Genomic DNA, 20,913 nt, shown 5'->3' with positions numbered 1-20,913 from the left:
CTATGCTACCTTCTGCCTTTATTCCTCCTCTGCATTTCATTTTGAAGACTATGATTTTCCTGTTTCACTGCTGCAGAAAGCACACGCTCCTCACTGGGATTTGGGGACGGAAGCCCAGTGCTCACTACCAGCTGGTCCCGGGCTCGGTGCCCCTACCACCAGCCAGTGCGTGACAGCTTGAGCCCTGACAGCAGGCAAGGCCACTTGACCTGGAGTGGACCGCTGTCAGGTGACTGCCCTGCAGGCTGTGAGAAGACACCCGGGTTGGACTCCAGGCCTGCAAATAAACTCATGGCCATCTGCATTCCCTCTCATGACTCAGCCGTGCTTCATGAAAGGATTCACTGTGTGTGAGGAGCAGAAGTCTAGACGATCTGAAATAAGAAACAGCAGAGGAGAGCTGCAGAGATGAGAAAGTCACTGAAATCAAGGTGCAAAGGCTGCTGTCCCAGGCCACTGCTGCTTTGTAGCGACAGGAAGATAGTTTTACACTTAAAGAATAATCATCCTGAGAAAGCTAATCTTTGTGTACATAATGCAAACACCACAAAAACAAAACAAGACCAAATCACCTTACTGGGATCTCAGAAAAAAGCAACAGTGTTTTAGAACAGGGTGAGTAAATGCTGAGTTTGTAGCTGTAGAAAAAGGACTCAGGTCTGAATTATTTTTCCATACTTTCTATTTTGGGGACCATAGGCAAACTTCTTACCATTTCTGAGCTTCACTTTTCCTTATTTGAACAAAGGGCATAAAAATAACTATGTCTCTGGGAGAATCAGAGATGATACATGTAAAGAAATGATACAGAAATTGCTAGTTGTCTGCTGGTATCCAGTCTCCTTTTCTTTCCAAAGTTCCAAATAAGAACTTTGATTTTATCTGGGCACATCACCACCCAGAGAAAAGGATACACTTCCCTAAATCATACAATTATGTATGTATAAGATTGGGCTAATGATACATAAATATGATAATGATAATGTGCAAAATATATGAGGAATATTGCACGAGTCTCATGAAAGGCTCTTAAAGGAAGGGGTGGCCTTTGTTCCTACTTTGCTTCGTCTTACTGCCTGGAACTTGGGTGAGACACGAGCAACCATTTAGGACTAGGAAGACAAGTGATAAATTTGTCTTTGATTCAAATTACAGTGGAGATTCAGAGTAAAGAGTAGGAAGAACACTGGGTTCCTAACAATACTATGGACGCACCATACTGGCCTTGGGCTCTTTATCTCCAAATTCCTTTATGGGGGGGAAAAAGACTTTAAGTCAGTATTATTTTGAGTTTCTTCTTCAAATTGCACTCAACCAAACTTAATTCTGATTCAAAAAACAGGCTTAATATCTACCAAAATTAAAATTTCACATTTTTGACCCATCAATCCCAGTTAACTATATATATAAGATTATATATATTACATAGATATTAAATATATATATAAGAATAAGTGTATATATATATAAGATGAAGGTGCACATTGAACATCAAATTTCACTTCACATCTTCCAAGCAGTAATGTGTATATATATATCTTTCCTATAAGTGCACTGGGATATGTGCATAGAAGATATAATCAAAAATATGGACTACATAGGGAGAAGATGGCGGAGTAGAAGGACGCTCGCAGGTCACCCTCTCCCACAAATACACCAAGACCCACATCTACAGACCCACTCAGCCAACCAGAGCACCTGCGGAACTCCGACAGAACATCGCCCTCTTCAAAAGATAAAGACGCCAAAAATCTGGTAGGAGAAAAGGAAAAAAGAAAGAACAAAAGGCAAAGCAGCGCGGGACGGGTCCCGCGGGAGGGAGCGGCAAAGGAGGACTGGCGCTCGCTCGCTGGGTCTCCCCTCTCCAACTGAGAGGCCAGCGGGACGGATGGGGAGCCTCCGAGGCTCGGATCTGTACAGAGCAGCCCTTGACTAACAGAACTAAGTTAAACGGGCACAGAGCGTCCCCCCGACACCCAGCCTGAGACGCGGGCCGGCAGTCGCGGGCAGGGCCAGGCTGCACAAGCCTGCGGAGGACGGAAGTGGCTGCAGGGAGGCAGCCCCGGGGGAACGCAAGGGGCTGCGCGCCGTGGCTGTGGGTGCACAGGGCAGAACAACCTGGGCCCCCCATAAAACAGCAAGGTTGATGTGCTCTCGGGGGAAGGGTGCACACCCCCATCTCTGAAAACCCGCGGAAAGTTTTCGGGGGAAGAGAGGCGGGGCTCAGGCACAGCCGCCATATCCTCCGCGCTGAGCACTCAGGCGGGGGCGGGGGCGAAACCTGCATCCGCACTGAAGGGCTTAGCAGCCTCAAAGGCCAGACTGAGACTGGCCTGCAGCCCGGGGCAGATAGGATCCTTCCAACCTGGTCCCTCAGAGAACTTGCTCCACAAAGACAAACAAGGAGCTGGGTTTTGGCTCCGAGCAGGGACAGGGCTGTCCCTCAGTCTTCCCCGAGCCCACCCGCGGTGGGCCGACCAGGGCGGAGCGCAGCCGCACAGAGCTGCGGAGCTACCTACGGCGCAGGTAGAGCGAGAGCGGCCTCCCCGCCTTTCGGGCAGGAACACAGCCCCTGACCGAGGTGCTGGGAGGGGGCACGACCCACCCTCCTACCTGGCCAGTCTGCAACATCTGACTGCGGCATCCGGAGGGGCAGCGACCCGCCCGCCCACAGCAGAGGAGAGCTGCACCTGACCCAGTGTTAGGAGGAGGCGCGATCGGCTTGCCGACAGGTGCTGGGAGCAGCACAGAAGAGGGCGCCAACGGAGGGCCTCTGAAAACAGCAAGCTGAGCTTCCAAAACAGGACGAAGACAGAAAGACTTCACATTAAAAGCACACAGACTCCAGGAGAACACCGACAAACCACCCCCCCCCTTTTTTTTTAAATCTGTTTTTACCTGTTCTATTACTCTCTAAATTTTTACTTCTTAATTCATTTCTATTTCTCTTGGGTTTTGATGTCCTGCTATTGATTAGACACAGGTTTCAAATACATCTATTCATCTCCCCCCCCCCCTTTTTTGGTAAAGGTTTTAAAAGGACATCTCAACCCGATTAATACTCTGCTTCAACTCACTCTTCTATTATTCATTATACACTGTTTTCAAACCCTCTTTCTCCCTTCTTTTAAAATTCTTTCTCTCTCTTATTTTTTTTTTCTTTTTTTCCTAAGTTCTATTCCTAAATAGGCATCAGATAGATAAAATCCTTAAGGACCAAAATAAACAACTGATACTCCATAGACCACAGTGCCAAAGAGGTATGAGCAAGATGAAGAAGCAGAAAAACGTTTCCCAATTAAAAGAACAAGAGAAATCCCCTGAAAGAAAGATCAACGAAATAGACATCGATAGCCTACTAGATCAAGATTTCAAAAAAGGAGTGATCGAATTGCTGAAGGAATTAAAAGAGATAGTGTTTAGAGATATAAAATATGTCAAAAATGAAATTGAAGCTATAAAGAAGAGCCAAGTAGAATGGGTAAACTCATTGACAGAGATGAGGAATGATCTAATAGCTGTGCAAAGCCGACTAGATAATGCAGAGGAACGAATTAGTGATCTAGAAGACAGGGCAATAGAAAGCACCCATTCAGAAGAACTACAAGAGAAGCAAATAAAAAATAATGAAAATAGCATAAGGGACCTATGGGATAATATAAAGCATCCCAATCTTCGCATAATAGGGGTCCCAGAAGGAGAAGAAAGATCAAAGGGGATTGAAAAGGTTTTTGAAGAAATCATGGCTTAAAACTTCCCAAACTTAAAGAAGGAATCAGATATCCAAGAAGCTCAGAGGGTCCCAAACAGGAAGAACCCAAATAGACCCACACCAAGACATATCATAATCAAGATGGCCAGAGTCAAGGATAAATGATTCTAAAGGCAGCAAGAGAAAAGCAAAGAGTAAGTTATAAGGGAACCCCCATAAGACTCTCAGCTGATTTCTCTACACAAACACTACAGGACCAGAAGGGAGTGGCAAGATATATTCAAAGCCCTGAATGAAAAAAAGATGCAGCCTAGGATCCTTTATCCAGCAAGGCTATCCTTGAGGATAGAAGGAGAAATAAAGAGTTTCACAGACAAAAAACAGCTTCAGGAGTTTAGCAACACTAAACCCATGCTAAAAGAAATATTGAAAGGGCTATTCTAAATAGAAAAGCAGCAGGATGCTACAGAAATGAGAAACACACAACTGGAAAGGTGATAACTCATGAATTACAAATAAAGTAAACATGAAATTATAAAAGAAGACATACAAATCACTGAGAGTGGGAGAGAGAGGCAGGGAAATATAGAATATTTTTTTCTTTCTTTTTAAAATTTTTTTAACAGTACGATGGGTTTGAGATCATGTTACTATCAGTTTAATAAAAACAGTTATAGTAATGGGTTGATAGATTTACAAAAAAGGGTAACCACAAGCCAAAAATTTACAAAGGAGTCACAAAAATTAAATAAAATCCATGAGAATACAAAGGAAAATTACCAAACCACAAAAGGAAGAAGAAAGGAACAAAGAAAATACACCAATTCAACTACAAAGATAAGTTCAAAATGGCAATAAACACACATCTATCATTAATTACTGTAAATGTTAATGGACTAAATGCTCCAGTCAAAAGACACAGAGTGGCAGACTGGATAATAAAGCAAGAACCTTCAATATGCTGCATACAAGAGACCCACTTTAGGGAGAAGGACACATATAGATTGAGAGTGAAAGGATGGAAAAGGATATTCCATGCAAATGGAAAAGCCAAAAAAGCAGGTGTTGCAGTACTGATTTCAGACAAAATAGACTTTAAAACAAAGGCCATAAAGAAAGATAAAGAAGGACATTTTATAATGATTAAAGGAGTGATACAAGATGAGGATATTACACTCGTTAATATATATGCACCCAATATAGGAGCACCTAAGTACATACAAGAATTACTAACAGAGATAAAGGGGGATATTGATGGGAATACAATCATAGTTGGAGATTTTAACACTGCATTAACATCACTAGACAGATCTTCCAGACAGAAAATAAACAAGGCAACAGAAATTAAATACTACAATAGAAAAACTAGATTTGGTGGATATTTTCAGAGCATTACACCCCCCAAAAATAGGATATACATTCTTTTCAAGTGCACATGGAACATTTTCCAGGATTGATCATGTACTTGGGCACAAAAGAAACCTCAACAATTTTAAGAAGATAGAAATTATCTCAAGCATCTTTACTGACCACAATGCCATGAAACTGGAAATCAACAACAGAGAAACAAAGGAGAAAAAAAGGAAAGCATGGAGATTAAACAATATGTTATTGAAAAAACAATGGATCAATGAGGAAATCAAAGCTGAAATTAAAAAATGCCTTGAGACAAATGATAATGAAAGCACAACCACTCAAAACCTATGGGACACAGCAAAGGCAGTGCTAAGAGGGAAGTTTATAGCGATACAGGCCTTCCTCAAAAAAGAAGAACAATCTCAAATAAACAATTTAACCCACCACCTGAATGAATCAGAAGAAGAAGAACAAAAAGCCCCAAAAAGCAGCAGAAGGAAGGAAATAATAAAGATCAGAGAGGAATTAAATACAATAGAGATTAACAAGACCACAGAAAAAATCAACCAAACCAAAAGCTGGTTTTTGGAAAAAGTAAATAAAATCGACAAACCTCTGGCCAAACTCACAAAGAAGAAAAAAGAGAGAGCACAAATTAGCAAAATAAGAAAGGAAAATGGAGAAATTACAACAAACAAAATAGAAATACAGAATATCATACGAGAATATTATGAAAAACTATATGGAACCAAACTGGATAACCTAGAGGAGATGGACAAGTTTCTGGAAACATACTGTCCACCAAAACTGAATCAAGAAGAATCTGAACACTTGAACAATCCAATCCGATCACTAGAAAGGAAATAGAAATAGCAATTAAAAACCTCCCTACAAATAAAAGTCCAGGACCGGACGGCTTCACCGGGGAATTCTACCAAACATAACAAAGAAGAACTCATACCAGTCCTTCTCAAACTCTTCCAGACGATTGAAAAGGAGGGAATACTCCCAAACTCATTCTATGAAGCCACCATCACCCTGATACCAAAACCGGGCAAAGACACTACAAAAAAAGAGAATTATAGGCCAATATCACTGATGAACATAGACGCCAAAATCCTCACCAAAATTTTAGCAAATAGAATCCAACAACACATAAAAAAGATTATACATCATGACCAAGTGGGGTTCATCCCAGGGACACAAGGCTGGTTCAACATACACAAATCAATCAGTGTAATACATCACATCAACAAGAGAAAGGACAAAAACCACATGATCATCTCAATCGATGCAGAAAAAGCATTTGATAAAATTCAACACCCATTTATGATAAAAACTCTCACCAAAGTGGGTATAGAGGGAACATATCTCAACATAATAAAAGCTATATATGACAAACCTACAGCCAGCATAGTACTCAACGGTGAAAAACTCAAAAGCTTCCCACTAAAATCTGGGACAAGACAAGGATGCCCACTATCACCACTCCTATTCAACATAGTCCTGGAAGTCCTAGCCACAGCAGTCAGGCAAGAGAAAGAAATAAAAGGGATCCAAATTGGAAAAGAAGAGGTAAAAGTGTCTTTATATGCTGATGACATGTTACTATATATAGAAAACCCTAAAAGGTCCACACAAAAGCTACTAGAGCTGATTGAAGAATTCAGCAAGGTAGCAGGTTACAAAATTAACGTTCAAAAATCAGTTGCATTTCTTTACACTAATGATAAATCAACAGAAGAAGAAAGTAAAGAAACAATCCCCTTTAAAATAACACCCAAAGTAATAAAATATCTGGGAATAAATCTAACCAAGGAGGTGAAAGAATTATACACAGAAAACTATAAACCATTGATGAAGGAAATTAAAGAAGACTTTAAAAAATGGAAAGATATTCCATGCTCTTGGATTGGAAGAATCAATATTGTTAAAATGGTCACACTGCCCAAGGCGATCTACAGATTTAATGCAATCTCTATCCAATTACCCAGGACATATTTCACAGAACTAGAACAAGTCATAATAAAATTCATATGGAACCATCAAAGACCTAGAATTGCCAAAGCATTACTGAAGAGAAAGAAAGAGGCTGGAGGAATAACTCTCCCAGACTTCAGACAATACTATAGAGCTACAGTCATCAACACAGCATGGTATTGGTACCAAAACAGACATATAGACCAATGGAACAGAATAGAGAGCCAAGAAATGAACCCACAAACTTTTGGTCAACTCATCTTTGACAAAGGAGGCAAGAATTTACATTGGAATAAAGACAGTCTCTTCAGCAAATGGTGTTGGGAAAACTGGACAGAAGCATGTAAAACAATGAAGCTAGAACACTCCCTTACACTATATACAAAAATCAACTCAAAATGGATTAAAGACTTAAACATAAGACAAGATACAATAAACCTCCTAGAGGAAAACATAGGCAAAACATTATCTGACATACATTTAAAAAATTTTCTCCTAGAAGAAATAAAAGCAAGAATAAACAAATGGGATCTAATGAAACTTACAAGCTTCTGCACAGCAAAGGAAACCAGAAATAAAACAAGAAGAAAACCTACGGAATGGGAGAAAATTTTTGCAAGTGAAACCGACAAAGGCTTGATCTCCAGAATATATAAGCAGCTCATACGACTCAATAAGAAAAAAATAAACAGCCCAATCCAAAAATGGGCAGAAGACCTAAACAAGCAATTCTCCAAGGAAGACATACAAATGATCAAAAAGCACATGAAAAAATGCTCAATATCACTAATTATCAGAGAAATGCAAATCAAAACTACAATGAGGTATCACCTCACACCAGTCAGAATGGCCGTCATTCAAAAATCCACAAATGACAAATGCTGGAGAGGCTGTGGAGAAAGGGGAACCCTCCTACACTGCTGGTGGGAATGCAGTTTGGTGCAGCCACTATGGAAAACAGTGTGGAGACTCCTCAAAAGACTAGGAATAGACTTACCATATGACCCAGGAATCCCACTCCTGGGCTTGTATCCAGAAGGAAATCTACTTCAGGATGACACCTGCACCCCAATGTTCATAGCAGCACTATTTACAATAGCCAAAACATGGAAACAGCCTAAATGTCCATCAACAGGTGACTGGATAAAGAAGAAGTGGTATATTTATACAATGGAATACTACTCAGCCATAAAAACCGACAACATAATGCCATTTGCAGCAACATGGATGCTCCTGGAGAATGTCATTCTAAGTGAAGTAAGCCAGAAAGAGAAAGAAAAATACCATATGAGATCGCTCATATGTGGAATCTAAAAAACAAAAACAAAAACAAACAAACAAACAAAAACAAAGCATAAATAAAGGACAGAAATAGACTCACAGACAGAGAATACAGACTTGTGGTTACCAGGGGGGTGGAGGGTGGGAAGGGATAGACTGGGATTTCAAAATTGTAGAATAGACTACACTGTATAGCACAGGGAAATACACACAAAATGTTATGATAACTCACAGAGAAAAAAATGTGACAATGAGTGTGTATATGTCCATGAATAACTGAAAAATTGTGCTGAACACTGATATTTGACGCAACATTGTAAAATGATTATAAATCAATAAAAAATGTTAAAAAAATATGGACTGCATAACTGTTGGTGATATCAGAAGACTGGAGACAAACTAAATGTAGGTGACTGGTTATGCAAGTAATTTGTACTCAAACAGTATATTAGTATGCAGCTGCTAGCCTCAGAGATCCATATGGAATAATCTTCAAGTGCAGTAAATTCCCATTTGGGGGGAAAAGGATTATTACGTTTTCCAAAGATAGCTGCAGCACTGTCTCCATCTCATGCTGTGACCTTGACACTCCTCCCATCAAGACATGGGGGCTAAGTTTCCTCATCTTGAATCCTGGCAACAGAAGTGACACAGGGCTTCCTGTGACTTCCAGAGCTAAGTCAGAAAGCTGAGGCAGCTTTCTCCTTGTTGACCGGAAGACTCAAGTCCAGAGCCCAAAGTCACCACGTAAGAGGCTGCCTTGCTATGAGGAAACCACACCACACGGAGAGGCCACGTGTAGGTGCTCTGCTCGGCAGTCCCAGTCTTCAATGCCGCCCAGGACCAGACATGGGAGTGAATGAGCCTCCAGATGATTCCAGCCCCCTAGTCTTTCAAGCTGAGGCTCCAGATATCATGGAGCAGAGGAAAGTCATCCCTGTGGTGCCCTTTCTGAATCTCTGAGTCACAGAGGTGGTGAGCTTAGTAAAATGGTTGTCTTTTTTATGTCACAGAGCTTTCAGTGGTTTGTTGCATCGTAATAGCATGGTTTTCTGTGTATAAAATTTTTCAGGAAGTCTATAAAATAAAGATATTAATCTTGATTGTTTCTGGAGAGTGAGATAGGGGATCTAGAGTGAGTTAAAGACTTAGCTTTCACTGTGTGCTTTTTTCATACCATTTCAATTTTTCTTTTATTATGTACATGTATTATTGTACCTTTCAAGCATGTATAAAAAAGGATATTTTTAGGAAGATGTGTGACACCAGGGAGCAGGTCTGCCAACTCCCACTAGCAACATGAGTATAAAATCTCCAATTGAGCACATGTGCTAAAGAGTCCAAAGAAGATAAAGACGATACTACAGTCATTCCAGGTGTTTAAATTAGGTGACGTATTACCAACTTTAACAACTATAGTATCTCAGTATGATAAAATTTCTGTCAGTTTCTTTTCCACAAAAACTTATTCATTAAAAAAGAAAATTACCATCATCTAGCCCAGTGTCTAAAATAGCATTATTTTAATCACAGATTAAGGTGCACGTTGAACACAAATTTCACTTCACATCTTCCAAGCAGCAAGCTAGCCACAGTCTTAAATCCCTGTGCTGTCTAACCAGGGGAGGCAGTGGGCAGTCAGGCAAGAACCTAAGATCTGAAAGACAGGCAGTCGCTCTTCCCCAGTTGTTGCAGGAAAGCATGCATCCTTAGAATTCATACAAATGTCTTGAAATCTGGTAATGCCAGGGGAAAAAACACTTACCCACCCACTTCACCAAACTGCAAAGTTAAGGGATAAAATGGGATGTAGCTAGTAACGCAGAGGACCTATTCCAAATGGTTATCAGGAAATACGAATAGAAATCATAAAGCAAAACGATTTAAGTTCTAAACTGTGCTCTACAACAACTTCCTTAAGCGTTTGAAGGCATCTTACTTCTTTAAATTTGCAAAGCCCTTTTAGGAGGAGTTCTAGCAAGAGACAACCAGTTCTCTATAAAAATTGCTCAGCAGTTACACAGCACACATGATACAGAATTTTCTATTTCCTTTATCTCTAGATCGGCAGAGTGGATGATTCACAAACATCCTGAGGGACTGACTGACCCTCTGTGGACACTGAGGGAACACGAGTGTCCTGGGAATTTCTGTAGAAGAAGTGCTATACTTCGCTCTATTACAAAACAGTCTCAGTGCAGAACAACAGGAAGCCAAGCACCCGGGACGGGGATGGGGAGCTGGGGGCTGCTTGCCGTGGTGGGGACCAGTGGGCAGGCCAGCAACTGACTCTGAGTATCATTCAAAGACTTCCTCATATCATCAGGTTCATGAAAATCATTAGGAATAAGGAATACTTCACATCCCAAAGGAAGCTGTTTTCTCTACTAACAAGTGGGTAATCCCCACACTAAGGGCAGGAGGCACCTGAAAACAGAAAGCCCGAGGGGACGCTGGCACAAAGCTCTAGCAGGTGCTCAGCACCCGCTTGCCTGTGGCCGGGGCAGACGGATCAACAGCCCAACGCAGAGGGGCACAGAGTGGGGGCTCCATGAACATTTTCTGAATGAAGAGCAAGGAAACCCCAAACTTCTTCAGGCTTCCCCAGCCTGTGGGCACAAACCTATCAACAAGTGTCAAATCTCCAAATTGCCCGACTTTATCCGTCACCTCCTCGCCCAGGACCTGCAGGGCCCCCTGCACCCAGCAGCCCACGTGACCTGGTGCCTCCATCTTCCCCCGTCCCTAGTCCCTCCCCAGCCATAGAACTTTGCTGGTGGCTGGATGACCAGGAGTGTAGTATTCAGAATTTCCACTGGTTGCCCTTCCTGCCTGGAACGAGTCTGAAGGGATCACTTTCCTCTTGGAAGCTGTCGGTATCCCGCACAGCCCACCCACACCCTGCCCCGCCGTCTCCCCCCCGCCAGCCCCTGCATGCCAGCAGATCTGGTCCCCGGGGACTGACAGAACTTGAATTACTTCCCAGGAGACGCCTCAGCCCTGGAGTGACCATCAGACCTCTCCTCCGCCAGGCCTACTGTCATGAACTGAGTGTTTGTGTCCCCCCAAATCCATATGTCGACATCCTAACCGCCAGTGTGATGGTACAAAAATTCTAAGTGATAATACAATGTATGTTATAGTTTAACTTGCAGGTTTTCTTTCTCTGTAATACATAAAATCACAGTGTATCTTAGATTTGATAAAATACCGTGTCTTGAACTATGAGCATACTCTCTAATAACAGAAGCTGAATCAATTTTTAAAATTTTTCATATTGCAACAAATCAGAAGGCTTTTACTTTAATCTGCTTATAGGTCTTTCCTTCCTAATATATTGTCACTCTTTGAAGAGTAAGAAACGAGAGTACATGTCTTTGGGACGGTGGGTTCTCTGAGAACCGAGACCCCAGCTTCATCTGGTGTGAATTCTGTTAAACAGGTTCACTGTGGCCACAGACTCCCCGAGTTCTCAAACAAGTATTCTGGAAACAGCCCCACCCTACTATTCTTTAACCTTTCTTTTACCAAAGTTAGGTCATCTTTCTAAAAAATCTCCGAGAACTACTAAACTAGAATACACACGGAGATCCATTTTATCCAACAAATACTGAGCACCCGCCGTAGCCAGGTCGCAGGCTCAGTACTGCAGATGCACTGGGGAATGCAGGATGCTTCCTGCCAGCGAGGAGCTTAAAATCTACTGAAGCAAATTACTAATTTCAAAAGGAAAGTATTACTGTCTGATGGAGAAACTGGAAACACGTTAACTAAATGGCCAGAATTAACATCACCAGAAAGAAGCAAACAGACGTCAGCCTCCATTGGATCCCGCAGGCCTCTGACACGCAGTATTCCAGCCCAAATGCATACGCAGAAGCTAATCATGAGGAAGCATCAGAAAAACCAGACTGAGGGACATCTTAGAAATGACTAGCTTATATAGTTTTTTTTAATGTCAGTGGTATGAAAGATAAAGAAAGGCTGAAATTAAACATTTATTCAGATGAAAAAGGCAGAATGACTTAATGCAAGAAATGATCCTCCATTGGAGCCTGTTCTTAAAAAGAAAAGAAGAAAGAAAAAAAATTCTGTAAAAGGTGTTTTTAGAAAAATTCAGGAAATTGAAATGTAGATTGTAGATTCAAGTAGTGTTGTATGAATGTTAAAATTCCTGAATTTGATAACTGCTGCAGATATGTAAGAAAATATCCTTTTACAAGAAAAGAGACACTGAGACATGACATATGCAAACTATCTCACATGGTTCAAAACAGAATAATACATCTATACACACACACAGAGAAAGCAAATGACACTGCAAATATAACAAAATGTTAGTATAGGAGAGTTCTTTGTGTTATTCTTGCAGCTTTTCTGTGATGTTTTAAATTATTTCAAAATAAAAAGCAAAACATAGATCATTCACATGAAAGTTCTTTGTATATACTTGTAAGGTTATAGCACAATTAAGAGAACTCCACTTTTTTGTCTTCAAAACATTTTAATTGTTCTTCAGTACTTTTATTTTTAAAAAACTTTTTATTGAAGTACAGTCAATTACATGTTAGTTTCTGGCATACAGCACAATGTCCCAGTCTTGCATATACATAAATATATTTGTTTTCATATTTTTTTCCATTAAAGGTTATTACAAGATATTGGGCATAGTTCCCTGTGCTATACAGCAGAAACTTTTTTAAAATCTATTTTTATATATAGTGGCTAACATTTGTAAATCTCAAGCTCTCAGATTTATTCCCTCCCACCCCCTTTCCCCGGTAGCCATAAAATTGTTTACCAAGTCTGAGAGTCTGTTTCTGTTTTGTAGATGAGTTCATAGCGTCTTTTTTTTTTTTAAGATTCCACATATGAGTGATATTATATGGTATTTTTTTATTTCTCTTACTGGCTCACTTCACTTAGAATGATGACCTCCAGGTCCATCTATGTTGCTGCAAATGGCATTATTTATTCTTTTTTATGGCAGAGTAGTATTCTATGGAGAACTCTATTCTTAAACTAAAAAAAAAAAAATTCCTATATTCAATATCTTGTAACACTGTTAATGAAAAAGAATTTGAAAATGAATATATGTATATATATATGCATGACTGGGACATTATGCTGTACACCAGAAATTGACAAAGTACAACTGACTATACTATAATTAAAAAAAAAATCCAATGAGATGTATTGACAAGTAAACTTGCAAACCCTGGGGTTAGGAGTTCTAACACATTAATCTCCAGATCTTGAGAAATGAACCTAAATGAAGTCAAGATCAGAGAAGGAGTTGTCAGCATTAAACATGATAAATTAAACGTGAATTAAGAGCAAAAAAATTTCCCTCTGTTTCAACATTCCTGAAATTTCATTTTATTAAGAGGTTGACATTTTCATAATCACCATTATTCTCTCAAATCCTTTTTGGAAACAGGTGAAGAGTAAGGAAATTAACAGATGTTAAGATTCTTATCGTGGTCTCTTTCTCAGCCACATGCATTACATTTGGCCAATTATTCCAGAAGCCTCTAACTCTGGATTGAAACTGGCAACTCTTTAACCTACTGGTCTTACACTCTTCCCTCCATATGAACCCCTCTTCCTTCCTTTGAACATCGCAACGGCAGTCTTTGTGTTCCCTTCAGATTTCAAACAGAGTTACGAGTAGCTCACTTGGGGGATTGTATTCATATTATTGACAGAAGATGGCACGACTTTTTCCCAACTGCTGAACTCCCAGAACACTGGTGGTGACACTGCAAGCAGTCAACAGAGACAGAGTGAAAAAACAAAAAAAGATTTGGCATAAAGTTAAAATGTGTGTTTATTATCATGTTTTAAAATATGACTTCTCTCCCTACTTTTTGGACAGGATTTATTTTCATTCCACTCTTGCCCACGCTCTGTAGTTCATAACAACAGTGGTTATTGTAAGGACAGAAAGGAAAATGACAGGGCAACTGAACGTTTGCGCCCAGAACTGCCAAACACTGTGCTTTTGGCCAACTCCTGGAGGAAAGGGCTTCCAGATTCCTTTGGACTTGCGCCAGTCTTTGCTCCAAAAGCACTGGCCACCTGTCCCAGAGGCACCAATGGAACTCCTGGCCAGATTCTGGGCAAATGAAACAAATGACCATTAGCTTCCAGGAGATGAATCACAGCCACAGAGCAGGGAGCCAGTGGTGCCCCACGGACCTGTGAGGAGCAAGGTCTGCTTTGAATTTTCAGTGGCACCATGCGGCAGCTCAATGAAGGGCTGCGAGTTGTGAGAAGGCCATTTCTCGACCCATAATCACCAGTGGCAGCAAGCTATGGAGGGAGCCAGTGGAGACCCAGGGGCTGCCACGGCCTCGCAAGAAACAATTCAAAACCTAATCAGAACAGTAATGTCTAGATTTCAGCTCCCTGCTCAGTGCACATCCCGAGCGCTGAACACAGGAGACACTGTGAGCACTTCCAAGAGCATCACCTACGCAAGTGCCGGCCGTGGTTGGTTTTAAGAGCCTGTTCAACTGAAAGCTGGAATCTAGGCCAGCAAAGCTTTCATGCTGGCACTCCTTCTCCTACGTAGCTCCCCTGACAGCTTAACTGGGGAAGAGAAATTATCCAGAAAGAGACAGCAGACTGCAGACCATTCTGCTACTCACAATCTCTTGTCTCTTTTTCCAACTCACCCCAGAGTAATTCCAACTTCCACTGACCTCCAAAGCTGTCTGCTGCACAGAAACCCAGGCAGCCTCCACTCCTACTATCAACTCCTATTTAAGCTGCCAGCCAGTACGTGCAGAACCAACTTCCTCGCTCCAGTCAGCTGTCACAATATTTGACACACGGTCAGGGACCACTCGCTTAGTAATCCACGGTGTCACAATCATACACTTGCCTTTAACTCTCAACATAAGGATGCAGTTAGGATCTTTATGTGGTTCTCTGAGTTGTCTGTCGTACCCCGCTTTTAGAATGCGTAAACCCTCTGTGTAAAATCCACATGTGAGGCACAAGCGGGCGGCAGTCTGATCTACTGGTCAATTTGCTCCCAGACTGTTATATAAACCAATAATTAAGGCGACCTGACCACTGCGGTTTGGCAGGAAAAGCAACTGTACAAATCCTCTGCACTTACATGGGCTCTTATTATAAAATACTTACTACTGTTATCTTCAAGAAGGATATAAGAAAAGAGACAGAAGAGCGCAGAAAAAGAAGGCTATTGCTTTGTCCTTCTGAGACAGGAAGGAAGGAGGCAGGGCAGGCCATTTAAGAAGTAACACAGCAATTAACACCAAGGTGGCGGCAAATTCAATTCCCCACAGGCCTTGAGGCCCAAGGTGGCGGGAGATTTGACTTCCAGTAGACCTTGAGCTTCACTACATGCTCATTTTAATATATTAATATGGTAAATGACACACCCACAGGTGCCATGACAGTTCCAAGGCTGAGCATAAAAAGTCAAAAAGTGGGCAATGGCCCAGTTCCTGGGAATCCCATCCCTTCCCCAAAGTACTTGGCATAATCCTCCCACTTGTTAGCATATGAAGTTTTTACCCAGCCCACAAAACTAACAACCCCCACACCTCGTGGCTGCCCCCCCTTCTGAGGGAGACGGCCTGCACTCTGTCTATGGAGTGTGTATCTCCCTGAATAAATCTACCTTTACTCAAACGTGGCTCTTGAATTCTTTCCTGTGCGAAGCCAAGGACCCACACTTGGCAGGGCACGTCCCAGGGACTCAACTGAGACCTACGACATTGCCATCCTCTTGCCCCACATTCATTTTTCCTGTGTCACTTCCTCATGCCTGCTGAGAATACATTTCTCAGACCCCACATCTCCGAAATAAGAAAGAAAAATAGAATAACAAAGCAAAAAGAGAGCAGAGGTGCCCCCAAATCTCTCCTGAATTCAGCCCATCATAGGCCCACAGCTTACAGCGTCTCTGCTGCCTCCCTCTTTAGGGTGGTGAGTACAAATGATTTTTTTAATCCATTATATTTATAAGCATTTTTGTGCAGATGTCTTTATAAGTGTTTAAAAACATTGAAAGTGTCATCTGTTAATACAAACATAGAAAACAAACTACTTCATCAGGGATTTTGGGAATCATGAAAGCTAAATTAAACTGTGTGTGTGGTATCCCACAGCAGCTAGGATTATCAGAGGGGAAAAACAGAATCACCATGATGGATTACATTTCAAATTTTTTTTTTTTGAGAGAAAAAAGATTGAATTGAATCTGCATAATAAGGATGGATCACTCTTTGAAACAATGAATCACTGTTTTTATTGACCTTACCATCATGACAAAGAAACTGTATGTTTTCAGAGTGGATGTGGGATTCTAATAAACATGAAATTCATCCTCACTGTGCACTTCAAAACGCACTCCATTTGCATCATCAAATAAGCAAAATAAGAGATGGGATCCTACAGAAGAGAATTCTAATTCTCCCGCTTCTGGAAAAGCAGCATAAGATCTCAGTGTGAGCCCTGACTTTGTAACCAGACAGGCCCCTGAGGAACTGGGAAGAAACCATTATGATAAAACCGAGGAACTGGGAAGAAACCAATGTAGACTTAGAAGAGTGAAGAAGAGAGTAAGAAGCAACTGGGAAACAGAAGGATCACTGGGCCCACCTGAGGCCCACAGAGCTCAGGTCATGTGGCCAAATTAGCATGAGTGTGGGTTGGGGGGACAAGGAGATAAACAGGACCCCACAGCAGAGACTGCAGGAGGACTGATCTGGGACTGAGCTTTTTCTAAATGACAAGAATCTAAGGCATTTGCAATGGGTCAAGGCTAGAAGGAACTGAAGACCAAACGGGACTTTGGCAGCAAGCAGGATCAATGAGGTCTTACGGAGGACAAAGATCAAAGATTGGACTGTAGAGGGCATGGCAGGGTGGGACTGAAGGCTCCCTATGGAAAGAAATCCTATGGAAATGGAAGGGAAATACACACCTAATCCTGGTACTTTTCTGGATGGCCATTAACATGAAGCCATAACCAACTTCTCCAACTTTGTCTCGGTGCCCCTCCAGGCTCTCTTGCTCTAAACTCCCTGTGCCTCTTTTGTGACACTGGGCTTCCAGAGGGAGAAAGAGACAGTACTTCACTCACTTCCTGAGAGCAGAATTCCTGACATTAGAAAGTTTATTGACACCGTCAGTGAACGAAGAGATACAAGTGTACCTCCATGTATTTGCATATCTTCTACTTTGATGAAATTCAGACTGTTTTGCTCATTTTCCCTGCACAGACAGGTACATGTGGAACATTCTCAGTTCTGAAATCCACATTGCAGAACGCTGGCCCTGGGCCACGGAGTCATTATAGCGAACGTTAGTAAAGAAGCCATGGAAGGAACCACATGGCTGACATGAGAAAGCGAAGCTTCAGCAGGAGATGACCAGCCACTGAGTTCACTGGGCACCTCCTGAGCTGTGCAGAGGATTTGGTAAATTAAATAAAAGGCTATTTACGTGAAACTATGAAAATACCCTAAGTCCTAGCTGTGGACATCACAGACGTGTGTGAAAGTCAGACATATTAGAAATTCTAATTCATTGTAATTTCTTGACAGACACTATTAACTTTAGTGAAAATGCTGCAGCACTTAAAATGTCAAAGGTGATGCAATGAAAATGAATTCTTAGTCCAAGCCTCAAACTGTCATGGGTGGCTTTATTTATAGACACATGGTGGTTTCTGAGGCCATATGCGGTTAATAAAATGTGACAAAATGGGTTTTTTTATGGACTAAATGACCCTTAGTTACTACATTAATCTCAGGGTCAAAATGATTTTAAAATTTCCACTGTGATTATAAATTATGTCACAAAAATGTTTATCATTCACTGAATTACACCAAAGATCCAGGAGAGAATTACACAGCCAGCCTGGAGTGGGCTGTGTTGTGCTCCGGACTGCCCTTCTGGTTGGCAAAGTAGATGTACAGAATGTTCTCAGGGCATTTTATTGTGGGAAATGAATGTGGGTGTTGAAATACTATTGATAACTACCAATTTGGGGGTGTTGGTTTCCTTTTTCTTTTTTTATTTCAGTGTTAAATAAGGATAAACTTCATTAATTCAGAAAACCCTAACATGAACATATAATTGAAAGAACAGCTGGCTTGCGAGACAAGCAAAAGGAAAAACAAGGTTTGAAAGGGACTGTTTGTACCACTCACGTGGGTCTGAAATCTAAGGGCTTGGGCAGGATTGAAACAAGGTTTTGTGAGGCTTGGAGCTTATGCACCTTGGGAGAACCCACTTTAAGAAAAGGAATACAAGATTCCAAATGTAAAATTAAGTATGAGACTGAATATTTATTTAGAATGAGGAAATTACTATATAAATAATTATGACAAGTTAATAGATTTGCTTTATAATTAAGTAATTATAACAAATTTTCAAGGGCTGTGAAAGGCCACAGACATCAAAAAACCAGAAAAATATTTTATTAACTACCTGACATACTTCTATAAACTTACTTTCTTAGATTTTTTTTAATATACCCTCTGATCGCCTCGTCCTATGACGATTATTTTCACAATATCTCATTGCATAAAGAGAAGAGAAATATAATTTAGTCTTTCCTGAACCAATGTTTGCTGAAATTTGTTCTTTAGTATTAATAACACAGAAAGCTTTCAAGCCATTTCACTGTATTGGTGCTGGTTTTGAACTCCATTTCCAATGGAGCTGCCAGACTTTGTGAGGCCAAGGTGCCTTCCACCTGCTGGTACACAATCTGAGGTGTTGTGATGCACAAAATGTGCATGTACTCAGACACGCTACCTCTGGTTTGTGCTCTTCAGACAGCAATTCTGATTCAATTTGTGATTCCCATAGAAGAAAGCAAAGTGTCCGAGAGCTTTATAATTATATTCAATAGTATTCGCTGCATTATCAAGTGTGTTTCTAACAGAAGGGAAGTTTTTGTTTTGACGAGGCACCAATGAGAACTAAACCATTCACTTAAAATTGCTCATGTCTGATGGCTGGAGGTACCTTCCAGAGACAAGATTCAATCACTGTTTCTCCTCTGCACCTCATTTACTTCTGAGACCAGCGAGGCAGCAGAGCCTTGTGGTTCTGGGTGTTAAGTGGACTGCTAGACTAATAAACTATACGTAGACACGACCACAAACCATGTTTTTCCTGCTAACCTCTAACAACATCCCCAAGGCCGGCTTCCCCTTAACCAGACCCCAGATACACCCACTGCCACTTCGCCACGGCCCCAAACAAGGGGACGTACGACGGAGGGGGACCTGGATAAGTGGTCTCCGCCCACCGCTGGGGAAGTATTTTCCCTTTGCACATTTTACCGAAATAGACGCGAATGCACTGCGGAGGGGACCCCAGCAACGGGGCTGAAGCACACCTTCCTTAGCTTCCAAGTCAGTCTGCCTCTGGCCTGGGCCAGCTCACTGCTCTGCCACTAAACATGTGGCTCTGGAAGAAAATCCCAATTGGTCTCAACTCCAGTTTCCCCTTTTTCAGATGAGGCTACTGCTAATAACACGTGTTTCACGGGGGTGTGGTGAGCTCTGAAGGAGTTGACTCGTGGAGAGCTATTCTTGGAACACAGTAAGTGTTCAACACATGTTGGCTCTCCATATTAAGTGAACGGTATTGTATCGCAGAGGACCATATAATATAATAAACTATGTAGAAAAATAATTCATATGCCAACAATAAAGACATTAAGCAGACACAACAGCCATATATTAATTAAAAATGATTCTCAAAGGATACCTGTAGCATTGCCCTAAATGACCATATGTATTTGAAAACAAGGAACCAATTTTAAAAATTGTACTTGAGAGACTCTACAAAATGAACACCTCTTCTCCCCACCTCATTATGTTTGAACTGGGAGAGGGGTGATTTGTTCCACCACAGTAATATGGGGGCAAGTAGGACGTTGCTTTTTTGTTATTAATTATTCTAAATGATGCGTCATATTTCCTTTCCTAGGGAGCGTAAAAAGAATTCCATTCCCAGAAATCGAGGTTTCAAAACATCTTCAGAAGCAAAGTAAACAAAATGAAAAACAAATCTTAACAATGATTTCATTCATAGGAAACTTCTCGTTGCTCATAAAATCAAGGAACACTCTAAGCCTTTTCCAGACTATACACATCCTACACTTTACCTTAAAAATCTAGGCGTCTAATAAAATATACAAACAATGGTCACGCAAATTATCTAAGTGAAAAGGCATGAGATATTTTAAAGCCAAACTTGACACAGAGGCCCCTACAAAACAAAATATGTGATCTTTCAAAGTCATAAGTGAATATGCTGGAAGATGCTCCGGACAGCAGGGATCAGCATAAATTGAGAAGGAAGAAATATTTTCTGCCAGTAGCAAGCAGTAAGAGTGCCAAATGCAGGGGGGACAGGAACGCTTTTAAAAAACAAAGCGAGAGTTTGTGGAACCAGACATCTGCTTAAAGCAAACCAGATTATAATTACTATTTTACTAGAGATTAGATTTTGAAACATCTTGAATTGGAACACTTGAATTTGAATGGCTAAAGGCCCTTCTCACAGTCCCCACAGTCCCT

General features: G+C 41.2%; 1 protein-coding gene across 3 annotated transcripts in view; it reads right to left on the bottom strand.

Annotated features, from left to right (window-relative positions):
• Nucleotides 1–20,913, bottom strand: part of COLGALT2 (collagen beta(1-O)galactosyltransferase 2) — a 123,487-nt gene that overhangs the window by 71,396 nt on the left and 31,178 nt on the right. The gene's annotated exons all lie outside the window — the stretch shown is intronic.

This window comes from Camelus ferus, chromosome 21 (assembly GCF_009834535.1).
Source record: "Camelus ferus isolate YT-003-E chromosome 21, BCGSAC_Cfer_1.0, whole genome shotgun sequence".
NCBI classification, from domain to species: Eukaryota; Metazoa; Chordata; class Mammalia; order Artiodactyla; family Camelidae; genus Camelus; species Camelus ferus.
The sequence above is the reverse complement of the archived record's forward strand: the minus strand, read 5'-3'. Positions and strand labels throughout refer to the sequence as shown.